The following is a 17,883-nucleotide window of genomic DNA, read 5'->3' as shown; positions in this document are numbered from 1 at the left end:
ATGCATATATTGTCTTAGGCTGAGTACCCTAGAAGCAGCTCCTGGGTAGGGATTCTCACTCTCGCAATTTGTCGGAGGGAGCACTCTTGGGAGAGAACAGGAGGGGTGGGGAAGCTATGTAAAAATATAGTCCCAGCTGGGCAGTAGCTCTACTGAGCCCATAGGGAAGCTCTAATCCAGAGCACTAAATGCACCACAGAGTCAGTCCCACCTTGAGCACCTGGGTTCCCAGTGTGGGTCAGTGGGTGGCTGAGATCAGCACCTGGGGGAAGGGGTTTCTCTCTCCCAGGTCAGGTGGGCACCACTCGTAGCAGGTGAAGGGTGTCTGGGTCGGGCACCAACAACACCTACTACACTCAACCTTTGCACAGCACTGATCCACTTACTTCTCTCATTTGCTTTACTCCCTCCAGATACAGCAGCTCTGGGATTCTGATAGGTCATGGTTTCCTGGAAAGCATCCAGAGGGAGGGTTAATAGAATGAACACTGTTTCCTGTTCCCAAGGTCGTGATCACTACTCTATCTTCTGCCTCCACCACCCATCCTAGATACCCATCGCATCCAGCCAGCGTTTCCACTGGTTTAAGTGACTTGCCGGGTGGGTTGACCAGGCAAGTACTATCCAACCTAGGGGGCCTCCCAATGTCACTGGATAAATGGGTTGTAGCAGAATTGCCAACTGTAGGATATGCTCCCTCCAAAACCTTTTGCTTCTTTCTCAGGGATCAGGGTACAAAGAGATTTCCCTAGGCCATTAGTCCCCTAGAAACGTCAAAGATATGGCAGAATCCTAAGTCTCTAGGGTTTATTTACCAGCCTTCTGGAAAGCCTGAGTCTTTTCACAGCATCCAGACTATCCGTCACTTCTTCTCATTGGGTCCAATTAACATGATGGCATCAACGGAGGGGACCATTCTGATGTTTTGTAGAATATCCAGATAGTCTAGGATACTTCAGACTATATTATGAATAAAAAATTAACAATCCTCCAGAGATAAGATGGTGAATATAAACTATTGTCTGTTCCATATAAATGCTAACTGCATTTGATCCTTCTTGCTTATGGGTATGAAAAAAAGAATGCACTCACCAGATCAATAGCTACATGACCATTAACAAGGCCATGTTCATCTGCTCTAGTAAATACAGAACGAGTGACATAGCGGTTACAGCAGGAACTACTACTTGGTCAAACTTGCCGAAATCTGCTGTTATCTGTCAGATCTACCTGCGTCTTGCAGGGGCCAGACCAGTGAACTCTATGGGACTATGACAAGGAGCCATCACCTTGGCACCCCTTAAACCAGTTAGGGTAGCACTAATCTTGGCCATCCTCCCTAGAATGTGATATTGTTTTTGATTTATTATCCTGGTGGAAGGAGGGAACCTTCAAAGCGTTCTACTGGCCTTTCCTATTCAATAGTTCTTGCTCCATAGGCCAGAGAACCGAGTAAAGGTTATACCTTCTGCTAACTACGTCCACTCCAATTATGTTCCGGCAACCAGGGAAACGACCACCAGGAGGATATTTCGAGGAACGCCTGGGCCAGGACTTCATTTATTACCTGTCCCCACTAACCTCACAGGGACATCATAATTGTGCTTTATTTCCCAGGTGTCAGTGTCAATTCAGAACTTGTCTCCGGCAGACCTCACAAGGCTCTGGGTATCCCTTTTCCCCAGTGCCTGAATATGCAAGTACATAATTACAGGCCCTTTGGGGAAGAACTGGGGAAATCATTAGTGTGATTTCACACTTACCACTGTGTTGCATGTCTCGGCCTCTCCTTTGGTCAATGTGTTCTGGGTTTGAGAACAAGCTTAGGTCTGGAAACTAGGCAAGGGGACAGGACTTTCTATTGGAGAGGCTGAACTTGGCCTTATGCTCATCCATGCATGATTTCTCTTCATTATATATATATATATGTATATATATACACTGTGTGCATGTATGTGTGTGTGTGTATTTATCCAAGGCCATCTATCCTTGCTGGATGCCCATCTGTCTGCCTCTAGGAACACCATGATCTTCATGCCATTTCCAGAAGGCCTTGCAGGCCAGGCTATCCTGGCTCTCATGCCAGCCTTGTTGCTCATTATGGTAATTATGTTCACCTTGCCTCTGACAATTATGCGACCACCTGGCCTCTGCTATTCTGGGACATCCCCATTTTCACTAAGGAGCCCAGTTCCATAGCAGAGTTTCCACCAGTCCTATCACTGAACCCTCTGGTGACATTGGTACCCCCATCACCTTAGCAATCAGAGTGTCATCCAGGTCCCCTGAGGAGCATGGTTAGTTGGATTTTCCAGATTATATCACAGACCTACTCTAGCACGCCCACTTCTCTGGGCCTTTGGTCTCTTCCTACCTATTCGCCATGGCAATTCTGACAACTCTGTTCTGTTTAATGTGGGCCAAGCTTAGCTTTAGCTAAGCTTCCAAGAGCCATCTCAGCGGTGCATTAGAACCAGATCTCAGGGCCCCAGCCAGGGCATTATACCCTGTGGCATTGGAAAACTGTCCCCCATCCAGCTTTGTATTCTGGTCCCCTCCCCACCCAGGCCCTTCCGAATTCATTCCTGGTTCCTGCCACTATACTGTCCTGTAGCTCTGGGTGTGATCCTCTAGTCCCTTAGCAGGTCCACTACTTCCGCAGTCTGGCTGTGCTGAGATTTAACCTAGTCTGTGGTTCTGGGGGCCAGAAAGGGTAGGTGGGGCAACCTCTGCATCATCTTCAGGCAATTAGGAGCTTCTGTCTTTTAACAAAGGAGAGTAAGCCATTTGGTCAGGCCGAAATGTTCAGGGAATTCTAAAGAATCGGTTCTCAAGTACATCTATCCAGATATTCACATCCCCAGTATAGGGCCCCTGCTCTCAGCATGGGTGACTCCTCTTGGCTGGGAATTCATTCTTCCTGAAGTTCTGTCACTCCCACAATTAAGCCTTGTGCTTGGTTTTTAGCTCTGTCTGCCTCTGGCTGTAGGAATGGAAGGTCTCCTCCTTAAATGCGTGACTTTGCTTTAAACTGTTAATAGATTTGAGGCTGCCATTTTCTCTCTTCGGCAAATCCATGGTGCTTAGTAAAGGTCACCCAATTCTACAGTCTTCACAGTTATTTTCCCTGTATCTTCTGTTGTGGCTTGAACTGTGTCTCCCCCAAATTCATATGTTGAAGGCCTAACCTCCAATGTGACTGCATCTGGAAATAGGGCCTTGAAAGGGGTAATTAAGGTTAAATGGTAGTAAGGGTGGGGCCCCAATCCAATATGACTTGTATCTTTATAAGGAGAGAGACACCAGGAATACACATGCACAGAGAAAAAGCCATGTGAAGACCCAGCAAAAAGATAGATGTCTACAAGACAAGGAGAGAGGCCTCAGGAGGAGAAATCAAAACTGTGGACACCTTGCTCTTGGACTTTCAGCCTCTAGAAGTGTGAGAAAATGATTTGCTGTTGTTTAAGCCCCCCAATCCCTGGTATTTTATTATGGCAGCCCAAACCCCCAAGACATTGAACCAGCTAGTACATCATCTTTGCAGCTGACCTAGGTAAAGATCTCAGCGATCACACAGCCTGTTGGAGATAAGCAATAATTCCACCCATGACCCACAATGTGGTCTCCATCACAACCCAATTCCAGAATCCCATACTTAGAGCCTGTTTTTGTTTTTGTTTGTTTGCTTGCTTGTTTGCTTTTTTAGGACTAGTCTTGATAGCAAATGTCTTAGGTCAAACTCTCCAAAAAGCAGAGCCTAGGATAAGAACTTTTACTCAAGTTATTTACTGGGGAAATACACTCAGAAGAGGAATATTGAGGAAGAAAAACAGGGTGATGGTAAAAAGCTAAGCACAAATGTGTGCTTGGCTGGAAACAGTCTTCAGTCTGATCTTCTGGGGAGTCTGAGCTATAGTAGTAGTAGAATAGTAGACAGATTCTACTACAGAGTTTATCCCACTTTGGGGCAAGAGGGCTGCCTGTTTACCCCAGTGCCAGTCAGTCATTGTCTGAGGTCTGCCACTGGGGAAGGGGAAGGGGGACACAGTCTTGGGGATAAAGCAGCTCCTGTTGTCTAAAGGAAAATTTCCAGAAAAGGGTGCAGCTGTGAATTATTATGAGCCAACACTTCCAGCAACGGGGAAAAGGGTGTATCCGCCAATAAAGGAGACCTGGGTGGGGCACCAATAGTATTGATAGGTAGGTAGGTAAGTAGATAGATGCGATAGATAGATGATAGATAGATAGATGATAGATAGATAGATAGATGATAGATAGATAGATAGATAGATAGATGATAGATAGATATGCTAGGTAGATATGATAGACAGATATGATATGATAGAGATAAATAGATATGACAGAGAGAGAGAGAGAGAGAGATGATAGATAGATATGGTAGACAGGTGATAGATTGTACGTAGATAGAGTTTTGTAGCAGTTACTAGAGCATAAGTCTGGAAAGAATCAAAGCAACATATTCCTGCTAGATGGAAAACATAAATGCCCTCATTGCATTATGTCCCTCCTAAAAAGCCTCTTTGGGCAACACACTACAGCACACAGATGATGATGGCCAGAAAGGGCACTACAGTAACACAGAGGAGGGTCGCTGTCACCGGGTGAGCTGCCCGGCCATCGGCGTGCAGGAAGCTCATCCGGGAGTAGTCATGGGCTGAACATGGGTGGTAGGAAAGGGAGGGAAGGAAGACCGGCCCAAGGGAAGGGTTGGGCTGCAATGCAGTCTCATTAAAGATTGCAGCCAACTTCACAGGAAATCGAAGCTTGAGTGGCATCTCAGACTTGTACCAAACTGAAATGAAGGGCCCAGGCTTTGACACCCTTGCAGGGGACAATCACTGGAGGCAGGCACCCGGTGAATAGGGCATGACTCTGAACAAGTCAGCTCTCTTCAGCGAGGGACATTCCTAAGAAGGGTTAACAGATGAGGACTGCCTGCTGATGACCCTCTCAGCAGCTAGCAGAGTAAGCCCTTCAGAAGGTTCTGGGCTGCAAAGCACAGCGTCCACTATAATCAGGTAACCTAGTCCGAGGGAGTGGGGAGGCTTCCATGATGAGATGGCATATGAGCTGGGTCTCGAAGGAGAGTGGGAGTTCGTTCGGTGGGGGGCCAGGCACAGCCCTGCTCAGTTCTTCAGTGCCAGATTAGGAAGTACTCAATTAGGCTGTTTTACGCTGAAGATTTTTCGGGAAAGAAGCAATTAGGAACCATTAACTAGGATACCTGTTCTCTCTCTTTTGTTTTCCCTTTTAAAAACAAGCTGGAAAATATGCCTTAATTAACCCGCTTTTCACTTGTAAGACAGCAGCAGTGCTTCTGAGCATGTCAGCCTGCTTGAAGATGAAATGGAGGAGAGCTTGTCAAACATCTCCCTACAAGGGCAGGAAAGTGAAATCAGGAGGTGAAAGGTTGGGGAGGAGGATTGCTCAGACTCAAGAAACTATCTGCAAGGCACTAATTGGGCTGCCAAAATGTGCTGGGGCCAAGAGGAGAAATGTGGATAAACAGTTCTGCAGCAAGGGGTCAGTGAGGAGGGTGGGGGCCTGGGGAGGTGCAGTCAGGACCCCCTTCCCCACCCCCATCCCCCAAAGCAAGGGCCTGAGGATTAAGTGAGGTTTCAGAATGAGGCTGGGCCAGCTCACGGGGCCAATGCCCATTCAGCTCCCTACTTCAGGCTCAGGTCTGGGCCTCACTTCTCTCCCCAGCCCACCCACACCCTGACATCTGCAACATCACTCTGGGGGAAACTGATGGTAGGGAACAGGGAAGGGGGCGATTGCTGAGCCTGACATTCTCAAGTAGGAGGTGAGGAAGAAGATCAGGGAGAGAGGCTCCTGGTGTTCTCCAGAGGGCAAGGCCAAGGTCACAGAAGGAGAATGACAGGGGCGAATGCTTGTAAGGGCAGACAAAGTAGGTCTCACTCTCAGCCTTGGGGCAGAAGAGAAAGTTGAGCGTGGGGACCAGGTATGTGACGGTAAAGAGAGAGGCTTGTTTCCTGGCTCATTCTCTACTTGCTGTTCCCCTGCTTCTCAGCAGAGCTTCTTAGCAAATTAGGGGGGCCAGTGCCCATCCCCAACCCCACTGCTCCCCACTGTCACCCTCTGGCCTCTGCCCAAAGTGAGTCCCCAGAAGACGGCAGTCCAAGCTAGAGATCTATTGGGCCTCCTGGCTAATTCAACTGTCTTGCTCCTCGCTGGTTCTTTGCATGAGGGAACCCCTGAGAAGCCAAGAGTGCATTTCCCTGATGGCCTGAACAGGCTAGTCCACAGAAGCTCCATCCAAGGGTCTGATGTCCTTCATTCATTTATTCATCCATCCCTTTGTGCATTTATTAATCTCTTGAACATGATTCAAGCACCCGGTGTGCCAGGCAGCATGGTAGTGGGAGGGCAGAGCTGGAAGGCAGTGTGCATACTGCATACTGTTGCTGGTATCATGCTGCCAAGTGAAGGGAGCAATTAATTCTTCGTAGTGGGGATGGAGAAAGTTTGATAGGAGCTCGGGCTTTCAGGGCTAAGTAGGCATTGACCAGACATGAAAGGAGATGAGGAAAGAGATTCCAGGCAGCAAGAACAGCATGTACAAGAGTAGAGAGAGAGGCATGAAAACACGTGCCAGGAATGTGAGGAGAAAATGGTGAATAATCCTGTGACGTCAGAGTGCGGTCTGTGCAGGGTGCAGGCAACGGAAGGAAGGCGATGGTGGGAGGCTGTCCATGTGGGCCTTTTGCCATAACATAATACTCCAGGTTGGGGGGCTTACACTCCAGAAACTTCTTTCTCACAGTTCTGGAGGCCAGAGGTCTGAGATCATGGTGCCGGCTGAGTCAGGCTCTGAGTCCTCTCCTCCTGGGTTTTCCTCAGGGCGTGCATGAAGACGGACAGACGGAACAAGCCCTCTGGCGTCTCTTCTGGTAAAGGCGCTAATCCCATCACGGGGACCTCCCAAAAGGCCCCCTTCTCCAAATCCCAGCACCTTGCGGGGAAGGGCTTCAATGTACGGATTTCGGGCACCGAGTCCAGAACAGATGTAGAAAGGCAATGAAGATTTTTAGAAAGATTTTTCGAGAGTGGAACAGTTTGATGGGAATGTTTAGACACATCATCCTGTCAGCAGAGGCAGAAATGAAATGGAGGAGCTACCGTGGAAGGCAGAGATACAAGTTGAGAAGCTGTTAAAATCGTCAGAGCAAGAGGTGAGGAGGGTTTGGCAGGGAATTCCAGCAGCGGATGGATCTCTGTCGAACGAGGCCAGAGTGGGTTCTGAGAGATTCTGCGGCTGTCTTCAGGCTGGGGAGAGGGTAACGTTGGCCACAACATCGATGCTATAGTCAAAAAGAGAAGTGTTCAACTCGGGACATTCCCTTGCCTTGCATCCACTACTTGGCCGTTCTCCCTCTGGGCGGCGAGGCAATGGGCCATTTGGGAGCACGAATGGCAAGGCATGTGATGGTCTGGATTGTGGCCGTATTAGATGAACTCTGATCTGTGACCACCCCTCTCGACCCCTTGCAGGCTGTGACAGCCTGATCTTGCTCCTTGGGGAGCAAGAAATCATAAGAATGACATAAGCATAAGAAATCATAGAATGACTCAGCACTGACTCGTCCCCGGAAGACTGGCAGCCGCCCCCGCCCAAATGCTCCCCCACCCGAGTACCCGGATCTCACACACGGTGACTCCCTTAGGTGACCACACATCCTGGTTGACCCAGGACAGCCCCAGGTTAAATGTGCTGTTCAGGCATAATTTTAACACAATCCCTTTCACTCTCGAAAGGGTCCCAGTTTGGAGGATAAAATATAAGTTTGCTTGACACATCAACTGCAACCTTCCTTCCCACTGAGCCCAGAGGCAAACTCAAAATCCTTCTCTGAGCAGCCCCCCTTCTAAGCGACGATGATCCATCAGTCAGGCATAGTAATCTACTCGCCGCCTTCAATGAAAGAAAGAACACAGGTCCAGTACCAGTGGGGCAATCTCAGGCATGCAATTCCACCTCTCGGAGCCCCTATTTCTTTACCTGACACTTGCAATAATAGCATCCCCTACCCACAGGGCAGCAAACGAGGCAGGATGCGGAGACGTGCTACACAATGGTGGCGGGGGTCTGATTAGGCAGGGGCAGACACAGCTGGCTTTGCAGTCTCCAGGGTCTGGGCATCTTCCTTCCTTCTGCTTCAGTAGGAGACCATGATCCTCCTTGGGAAGGAGGCTACTGATGTCAGCAACCCCTCAGAGTTTAAAACTCTCCTCCCCTAATCCTCTCCCCCTTTGGAGACAGACAACAAACCCCTCCAGGACCCCCCGCCCCTCAGATCAACTCCATCAAGAAGCGAGGCTTCTCTTTGTAGTACAGCAAACACACGTCTCTTATTGACGGTCCTCTGGGACCCTCTGCGGCAACACTGAGAGCTTTGAAGCTGTGAGTGTGTTTAATGTGGGAGGGTCCCACCTCAGTTCAAGGACAGTATTTTAAGTCTCCGAGAAGACAGGAACAAAGTTTTGACGCTGAAAGAAACAGATTCTTAACAGACTTGAATGATAAAACATCACAGTCCCATCTGACCGCCCCAGCCAGCTCTGTAGAGAGTAAAGGGAGAAATGATCCAGAAGCCCCACTTCTATCCCAGCCTTGAGCCAGATGCCTGACCTAAGCTGGTACCACCTCCTTGACGTGTGACAGGCACCAAGCTAAGCATCCAGGGTGTGGACCTCTGAGGACAGTGGGTAGGGAAGCCAGCCTAACCTAAGGTATGGAGAATAAAGACGTGTGTGGGGAAATGACCTTTGAGATGTTACTGCCTGGAGGAGGTCTCGCCTGACCGGCCAAATCATAAAATCCCGAAGTGGGCAGAGCTCATCGTCCAACTTAGAATCATTGGTATGAGTGTTGGTGGTTTTTCTCCTTTTCAAATGAGCGACATTATTTCAGAAACAAACCATAAATTTAGGAGCAGGTGCAAAGGGAGTCCCGGCTTCAGAAAGGAAGACAAGAGTTAGTCTCCTGGGAGCTCCTGGAGGAAAGAAATATGAGGCAGATGCATCCTGACATTATGGTCTCCTTGTGGTTTCTAGAAGGACCTGGGTGAAGAACAGGCTGAGCTTTACCAAACTCACCACCATCTGTGTGGCAGGCAGAGGGATCGGGGAGATGCCTGGGCCAGGAGAAAGACTGCATTAGAGGCCAAGGTGAGCTCAGTGGTACCTGAGATGTGGGAAGTGCTTATTATTCTGAAGGAGTAAGTCCAGCAGGCTGGGCTCATGAGCAAGGATTAGATGGGAAAATCATTTCATGGTGTCCTCAGGAAGTTGGGGTCTCCTCATGACCCTTAACTTTGCAAAAGCAAGAATATAATCCCCCTTATTTCTCCCGGGGGTGATCTGGTGCTAGGGGGATGGTTTACAGAGAGCTGGGAACATCTTATCTTTTTATCTTCTGGAGGCAAACACAATACAGGGCATACACCAGGTCAATAATTTCAGCCCTGGCTGCTCATTAGAACAAACTAGGATGCTTTATAAAAGTATCTGTGCCTGGGAGCTGCTCCCGGAACATCTCAGTTAATTAGTCTGGGGAGGAGCCTGGGAGCTTTGTTTTGGTTTTAGCTCCCCAGGTAATCTAAAGTGGAGTCAAGGCTACGAACCATTGCACGGGGTCATCTGTGAGCATGAGCTGAATGGATGGAAGAATGAATGAATGAAGAGTGGGGGAGACTGCCCACACTCATTCACAATGGCAGCCTCCCTTGTAAGACCAGTGGCTCTACCATAACATGGGCTGCTGGACATCTCCACACAGGAGGCCAAATTATCCAGTAGAAGGCTCTTCGGTGAACCCAATGTCAGTAAAGGGACGTTGGCTGTGGCTGAAAGAATCTTCACAACAAACCGTGATAGCTGGGTGTGTTATCCCCTCCCTTCTGCTCATTCTGTTCACAGTGCTGTTATGCACACCTCCCCATTTCATTTTCATGACAAACCAGGGTGGTAGGCGGGATAGACATTTTTATCTATATTTCATGAATGAATAAAATGGCGTGCCCCCCACCCAGATGATATGGGTTGTCTTCCGTCACTCAGTTCCCTCATGCTGAACCAAGGGCTCTGCACTGGAATGGGTTATCCTGGAAGCTGAGGGCTAGCCTAGGAGTCTGACTCTCCTTCCCAGCATCTACCCTACCTGTTCACCACACAAGCACATACATGGGCTGGGGCAATATGACTAGGCATCCAATTAGGCAGATATCAAACTCAAGAAAGTCCCATTTCCTCCATTGTGATCTTGTAGCACTGATAAGGAAATGCAGGAACCTGAGGGTTGAATCATAAATTTAATAAACATTTCCACCATTGCCTGGAGCCTGATTTCTGTCAAGGCCCAATGACTTCTTGAACTAACTTATTGAGTGATTGCAAACTTCATTGAGAGCCTCATGGGAGATGATGCTCAATGCAGGTCAAGCACGTGCACAAACATATGCCCATTTGGATGGATACCGTAGCTCATTTCTCTCCCTCCTTCTCTCTCTCTCCCTATAGCTCTCTCTCTCTCTCATGTGCACACGTGCACACACCCTCCTCACAATGCCATAATGTCTATGTAAATTGGATCTTTAATATCCTTCAGATAAATGGTTTCAGAAAGAACATGGATACAATAGTCTGTCTCTGAGTTAACATGATAGGCTCTGCCTCCCAAATTGGCTCAGAGAAATTAGCAGGAAAGAAGGAAGGATCAGACGAAATAATAAACCTGCTTACCTGTTCATTAATTCAATCTCCCCCCCACCCTCTCTTCGCCTTGTGGTTTCACTACCCATAAAATAACTAGATAACTTCGAAGTCCTAGATGAAAGGGGAACTAGATCTGGAAGCTCCAAGATTAAAGGAGAATTTGTGGGATTAGTCTTTGATTTTCTCCTTCTCCCTTTCTCCCTCTCTCTTATTTTGTTCTTTTTATCTCAGAGGTGACTGAGGAGGCTTCCCCTTCTGTTCTCCTATCTGCTGAGCTCGTCAGCCCAAAGCCTCCCCTGGCAGAGCTCACAGGCGACGTGGGGCCTGGGACAGAAGGTGCCATTTCTCAGGGAAATTGCTCACCAGAGGCTCACCGGAGGGCATCTCTTGCTTGGGGGATGTATGGGTGCAGGGAACTGCTCCCTCCTCATAGTTTAAGTGGGAGCCCTTCTTGCAGATTCTCAGGTACCCCTCTCCATACCTCCCCTTCTGGGTAGCTCTAGGGCTTAAAGGATCTGGGAGGAGGTAAGGAAGACCCCTGACCCTTCTGGCCTGCAGAATCTTGGGAAATTTCGATAATGTCATGTCTGCCCAGTCAAGGAAGCACAACTGCAGACATTTCCAGCACTGCTCAACAGGGGGCGTTTCAAACCCGTTTTACAAAAGTCACAAAGACCCCTCCCAAGGTCAATCCCTTCCTCTGGATGTAATTAGCAAAAGTGAGACCACCTGCAACTGTACTTTAGCTCCAATTCAGAGACTTTCTTCAGACTTTTCCACACGTCTTGGGAACTCCTGGCATCTTGGGCAGTGAGCACCTGCCTCTGAGCGCGGAGGAACCAGGTCTTTTTTCAGCACGCTTGCTCCAAGGCTATCTCTCACACCCTCCCCAAAGTCTAGCAAGGAGAGATAAGACAAGGTACATAGATATGGCATCCAACTGGGGGAAGGTGACAGCAAGACATTTTAAGACAAAAGGGAGTGCAGATCATCAGCAGGCTCTCTTCAATACGTGGGAAGCCTGGAGTGATAAAGGCAAGAACTCTGAACCAAAGTGCCAGCTCACCCTGATGCTCCCACAGAGCGTCATTAGAATGGCTCCCCCAGTTTGATTGAAACCCTTTCATCCGAGGTCATCTACAACTCCTTCTCAGGTCAGGCTTCTTCAGAACAGGAGCTTCTCCATGGCAAGTGTGAGGGTTCAGCAAAGGCACAGCCTGGGAATTGTATGTGACAATATTAACAGAGGCAACATTCCAGGGAATTTGGCTGTGCTGTGCTTTAAGAAATGAAACAGGAGAAGTTTTTCTGCTTCCTTCTGAAGCCTCTCTAGGCATCGGAATGCAAATATTTACCAATCTTTGAACCCCCGATACAGAGGTATCCCCATGGCTGATATGCCACAAAACCTTACCTGCTGTTATTCATTTTGAAATTCATGGATCTCCCATTTAGAAAGAAAGTTACTTGAGTCTAGAGCACCACCACCCAAGATTTTTGACCTTAGGATCTCCTTATATAATCTTAAAAATTATTAAAGCCCTCAAAGAGCTTTTGTTTATATATAGGTTATATGTATGGATATTAACTGTACTGGAAATTAAAACTGAGAAAATTTTAAAATATTTATTAATTCATTTAAATAACACCAATGAAACTATCACACATTAATATAAATAATTTGGCTTTTTGTTAAATTTTTTTCAAAACAAATTTAATGAGACCAGGGGCATTGTTTTACACTTTCACACACCTTGTTAATGTCGGGCATACTAGAAACCAGTTGGATTCTTTCATCTGTTTCTGAGTACACCCTGTTGTGATAGGTTGTTTTGTTGGAAGATATGGAGAAAATAAGGCCTTATGCAGGTATGTAATTGGAAAAGCAAAGAGTATTTTGATAGCCTTTTCTAATCATTGTGAATATTCTTAGAAATTACATCAAAACCCAACAAATGGCAGTTTCTTAAAGGTTAGTTACAGCTTAGCCTCAGAAACGTTCCATTCTCTGTTACACTAAAATCCATTGGTCTATCTTACCCTGGGAAGGGAACTTCTACAATACGCATTGATCATTTGGAAATACTGGTTCCCTGAGTTAGGTAGATCTTGCAAATGTCAATCTATTCCATCATACAATTTTGGAAAATCACGTCCATTAATACCGCCTTGGCTCTCATCTGAAAAGGTCATTTGGAAGTTCACAGTGCAAGTACCACTGTGGTTCAGACCTCATTAGAGAAGGTGTAGTTGCTGCCCCACTGGATGGGACACGTCTTTGCTGGATTGCCCTGGGCCAAAGCTGGGCCACAGTCAATGGGCTGAGGGACCGGAATACAGGAAACCCCACTTGGGTGCTGACAAAATCTGCAGGGAAGCCATCTTTAAGGGGTCTTGTTGAACATACTGGAAACCATCTGGGGAGTCTATGGAACTCACCAGAAAGCTGCCCTCCAGAATGCTTCCCATAAAGAAGTGTCACACCCGTGGAACTGTGGAAAGAGAGTTGTTCCAGTGTTGCATGGAATTTCAGCTGCGTGCAGAAGCTGAGCAGGCAAAGGGGTAGACTGTATCAGCTTTCCTGTTACCGCCGCCCAGCCCAAGTCCATTCCTGCCATGATGGTGGGACACTTCTTCCTGGCCAGTTGGCACAAAGTGAAGTTTTACCAGTAGACAGCACTGGGAGGACATGGGCTGAGGGAAGAGCCATTTCCTTCTGGTTCCAGTGATCTTCTCAGCTGACACACGGTAGTCAGCATCTTGAGGGACACTGAGTGGTGCCACACCCAGGTCTGGTGCCTCCCCATTAGCAGCTTCCCTTGGCACCCCAAAGAATGACTTTCCGTGGAGTTCTGTCCACCAATGCAGCACATTCCTGCAGGCAGGCCCCCTGAAACCACAGAGGGGAGCTTCTGGTAGATTCTACAGGAGCCACAGCTGGCATTCCAGGATGTTCAAGATCCCTATAGACAGCTTCCAGGCAAATTTCATTGACACTCCCCAAGCAGCTTCCTGCCTGTCAGCCTTGGTACACCCAGACCCCAAGTGTGAGTTTCCTGTGTGCTGGTCCCAGCTCACCGTTCCCTGCTTGCCAGGTTTGGCCCACTGACTGTGGGCAGGCTCTGGCTCAGGGCAACTTCATCATCCAGTTGCATATACATCCTGCAACTACATCATCTCCAATGCAGCCTTGAGGAGGGATCCCCTTCTTCAGCGTGTTCCTTCCTTGGGTACCTTACCTTAGTCTTAGGATATTCTTCAGGGTTGTCTTTTATTCTTATAAATAGTTTGTAATTCTTTATATTTAACCTTCCCTTGCTAGGTAGTTCCTGTCTCCTGTCTAGACTATGACTGATACAGTACAAACGCAAATTTTCCCAAATTCTAATATTCTTGGAAGCTTGAGGTTTGTCAGCAACAGCAAATACTGTCAGGTGTTTTCCTTGAAGCAACAGTCTCTGTTCATTTGCAAAAATACAGGTATTTGTTTTTTCAAATACCCAAGTCTGAATAGTTATAATTTGTCTGTCAGTCATTCTTTCAAGTAAAATGATGTTTTTGGGAAAAAGTGGCTAATTCAACTTGCAACTCAAATAATCACACATATGCTTTTCCTCAAGATAAACATTATATTTCACATAAATGATTTTTGCATACTTCCCATTTTATTACACAAATATTAAATAGACATGCACTCAAGAGTCAAGATTTAATACAATTAATGTTTTTTTTACTGCTTTGTCAGGACAGTCTTAAGTAAAATGGCTTTTTTTTTTTTTCTCCCTGCAAGGGTGTCCCAGTGAAAAATACAATGTCTAGAAGTACAGTTTGATGCGTCTGCCTTGGTTTGGGCTGAGGAGTTTGCTGTTTTACCCACAACTGATTTTGAGCCATCAGTACAAATGTCAACATAGTGAGAAAGGCAAATAACATCATAAGCATGGTTTTGACCCTATAAAGGATCTAGGGAACCCCAGGCATCCACAAGCCACACTTTGAGAACGGCAGATCTTGAGGTTAAGCATATATGGTTTGGCACTCAACAGACCTGAGTCTGAATCTTGACTGTGCCAATTTTTAGCTAAATGACCTTGGACAATGTATTTAATCTCTCTGTTTGTTGGTTTCCTCAGATATAAAATGGAATTAATAAGATCATCTCCCTCACAGAGACCTGGAAGGATTAAATGAAATATTGTCCGTACGGTATGCGGCATATTTCCTAACATATAGTACATTCTCAGTAAAGGGGGAACGATGGCAGAGGGAAAAAAGACAAGAAAGAACGAATGGACAAAAATGTAGAGTCCTGGTTATGTGAACATGGGGACCTCAGGAGACCATTATGGCACAAGTGAGCTCGCGGAGCTGCTGTAGTTAAATCTGGGGCCCTGAGCTCTTCTTCCTTGTCCTCAAAGATGCTTGGAGGAGTAGCCACATGGTGAAGGAAGAAACAAGTTTCAGGGCCAGATGCTCCGCAGCTCACCCACACCTGGCTCCTCTTTAGAAGGTAGCCCCAGAAGGGCTGTCTATGTTTTAAGAGAATTTCCCTCCACCTCTCAAGAAAGATAGCATGTGTGAGAGAGGCAACATGGTTGACATGGGCCTGGTTGGCTCGGGACCTCGAATGAAAGGGCTTTGGGTTCTCACTAAGGTGCAAAGCTGGTGTCAGGGCAACAGGCTGATTGTCCTGAAGTTTCTCCCCTCCTGCCCTGCGGGACCCCTCCTGTGATGCCAGGAGACCTAGCAATCTCCCCTCAGAGAAGCATCGGGGAGAAAAGCCAATGACGCCAGGCAAAGGCACATGGTTCAGACTCCGCCATTTTATCTTAATTCCTCGGGTGTTGCTTCTACATCCAGCCATGTTCAACTCCTGGGTTTGAATACTGTTTCAACAACATGGCAGGCCAAGCCACAGGGGGCCAGGCTGCTTCAGCTCCCCACAATCCTCTTGTTCTTCTTCCATCTTCTGAGAAAAAGGAATCTCCATCACGATAAATGTAATTGTTGTCAACTAATCCTGAATCACAAACATGATGGATAACATTGAGAACTGGCTTTACTCTAGGCTGGGGGCTGCACAGATAGTCCTTCAGTTCATCGGCAAACCTGCCATATGGGGGGGGGAGTACAATTTAAGCCCATTCTAACGATGAAGAAACAGAGTCTCAGAGAGGTTAAGTTACATTTGTACAACTGGTAAATATCAAATGGTGTGTCTCTCTGACCCCCAAGCCTGTACAAGGACCACTTCAAAGTGAGTTTTCACAGCAGGTGAGTGAATTTGCTCCTCCTCAAACCTGCTATTTGGGGTCACAATCTTCTTTCCTAGTTTATCTTGGTTCTATGCCATCCCCAAACCAAGTGGTTTCTTCAGTGCCCGTGGTTCCTTGTGAAGGACAGCTTTCCCTATTTCCTTCGAATCAAGCCTCACTCCCAACGTCCTTGGAATTCCTCTTGTCTCCTCATGGGCTTTCCTGCCTTCAGCTGGTTCTCCTGTGACCATCTTCCCTGTGGTGGCCACCACAGCCTTTCTAAATACACACATCCTTTTCTAGCTTAAATGCCCCCCAGGACCACCCCAGTTCCCACTGGATAAAGACTACATTCTCCAGCTTGGTGTTCAAGGCACTGCATCTCAGTCTCCAACTGACCTCCCCAAGCTCGCCACTGCTCCTCCCTGCCTTGTGTCCTATGCTTCCGGGTCCTGGATGGATCCTACCACCCGCACAACAAGGACTGTGTCTTATTTCTCTTTCTGTGCCTGAAACCATTCTTGGCACATAAGAGTCTTCAGAACATGCAACTGAAGGAAACGTGAGGAATGGCTGCATGAATGATGTTTCAACAGCACTTCCCTTATGCCTCCTTGGACCCTGTTTATTGAGTATTTCCTGAAGGCTAACCTCCAAAATTCTGGAGTCACTGTATCACTATTCCGAGCACCCTATTTCCAGATTTTAATAGCTGAGCTTCCCTGCCATCTTTCTCCCCTCCAGCTTTCCTAGGGAGTAGGTGGCCATAGCCCTTTCTTACCTGGATCAGCTCCTCCTGGGCTAATCTCCAAGCTTCACATTTCCCTGCCCCAGGAAACCTTCCAGTCTTCTCATATGCAGACTGTAGGAGGTCAGATTTGTAGAATGATCGTGGTTTTCAAACGCTCTGCCATTGGCTTCTCCATGGAGCTCCCGCGTCCCTGCTAGTGGTCCCCAAACCTCCTTCCCCTCAGAGAAACTCCTTTCTGAGCTATCATCATTTCAAAGCAGGTTTAGCACAGAGCACATTCACAGCTAAATTCCACTCCAATCCTTGTGGCTCCAGCCAGGCTGAGAGGGCTCCCAGGTCCACTTCAAAATTTTGTCTTGGGTTGCATGGAGGGATGGAGAGAGGTGTTACTGCCACAAAGAATGGAGTAAAAGGAGCAGAGATGCAGAGAGCAGGCAAGTTACTTGTTAACATCACAGTTGCTTGGCAGAGTTTTGGGCATGTGCCTTCTCTAGAGGCAACATGGAAATGATGTTTCTAACCCCAAAGTTTCCTGGAGCCCTTCATAACCTTCTGGAATGCCTGTCTATCCATCAGTCAGCACCTACCCTGAGCACAGACCAGGGGGTGAGGATGGAAGAAGGGAATCACCGAAGACATAAAAGGGATAATTCCTGCCCAAGCACTATACTACCCAAAGTGAAGACATCACAGCAGACACGAGGCAGAGAGTCGTGCGATGGGAATTATTTGGAAAAGAGAGAGACCACTGTGACCCACGGTGTGTGGACTGAACTGGGGTATTCCTGATAGAGAGCCAGAGAAAGGGAGTAGCCTGAGAAGCTTGTGTGGAGTGAGGGCGCCTGTCTGGTCCGAGTCATGAGGATGCTCTGGAGGTGAAAGGTCAGATTTATATAATGAGCTTTCAAATCCTCTTCAGAGAGGTGGTCTTATCGAGCCTCACCGATGAGATGCAGCCCGAGACACCCCTCAAGCCAGCCCTCTAGGATAATTTACTTTACCATCTTTGAACCCATAGTAACAAGAATAGAAAAGAGAATTTGGAAGTTATCTCAAGAGGGAGATAAAGGCAAATGAGAAGGTACATCTGGGAGGGCGGTCGAACAGAGAAAACAG

At 47.4% G+C, this 17,883-nt stretch overlaps 1 long non-coding RNA gene across 5 annotated transcripts in view; it reads right to left on the bottom strand.

Annotated features, from left to right (window-relative positions):
• The window catches only part of LOC145716308 (uncharacterized), a 129,065-nt gene that overhangs the window by 38,201 nt on the left and 72,981 nt on the right, over window positions 1-17,883 (bottom strand). Inside the window, exon 3 of one of the 5 annotated variants that reach the window (XR_014138919.1) lies at window positions 11,828-11,978. The exons of the other annotated variants lie outside the window; for them this stretch is intronic. This is a non-coding gene — a long non-coding RNA (uncharacterized LOC145716308). The remainder of the gene's footprint in view (window positions 1-11,827; window positions 11,979-17,883) is intronic. 5 annotated transcript variants of the gene reach the window in all.

The sequence above is a fragment of the Leptonychotes weddellii genome, chromosome 11 (genome assembly GCF_054177405.1).
Source record: "Leptonychotes weddellii isolate Sample4059 chromosome 11, ASM5417740v2, whole genome shotgun sequence".
NCBI lineage: Eukaryota > Metazoa > Chordata > Mammalia > Carnivora > Phocidae > Leptonychotes > Leptonychotes weddellii.
This window is presented reverse-complemented; position numbering and strand designations above follow the sequence as displayed.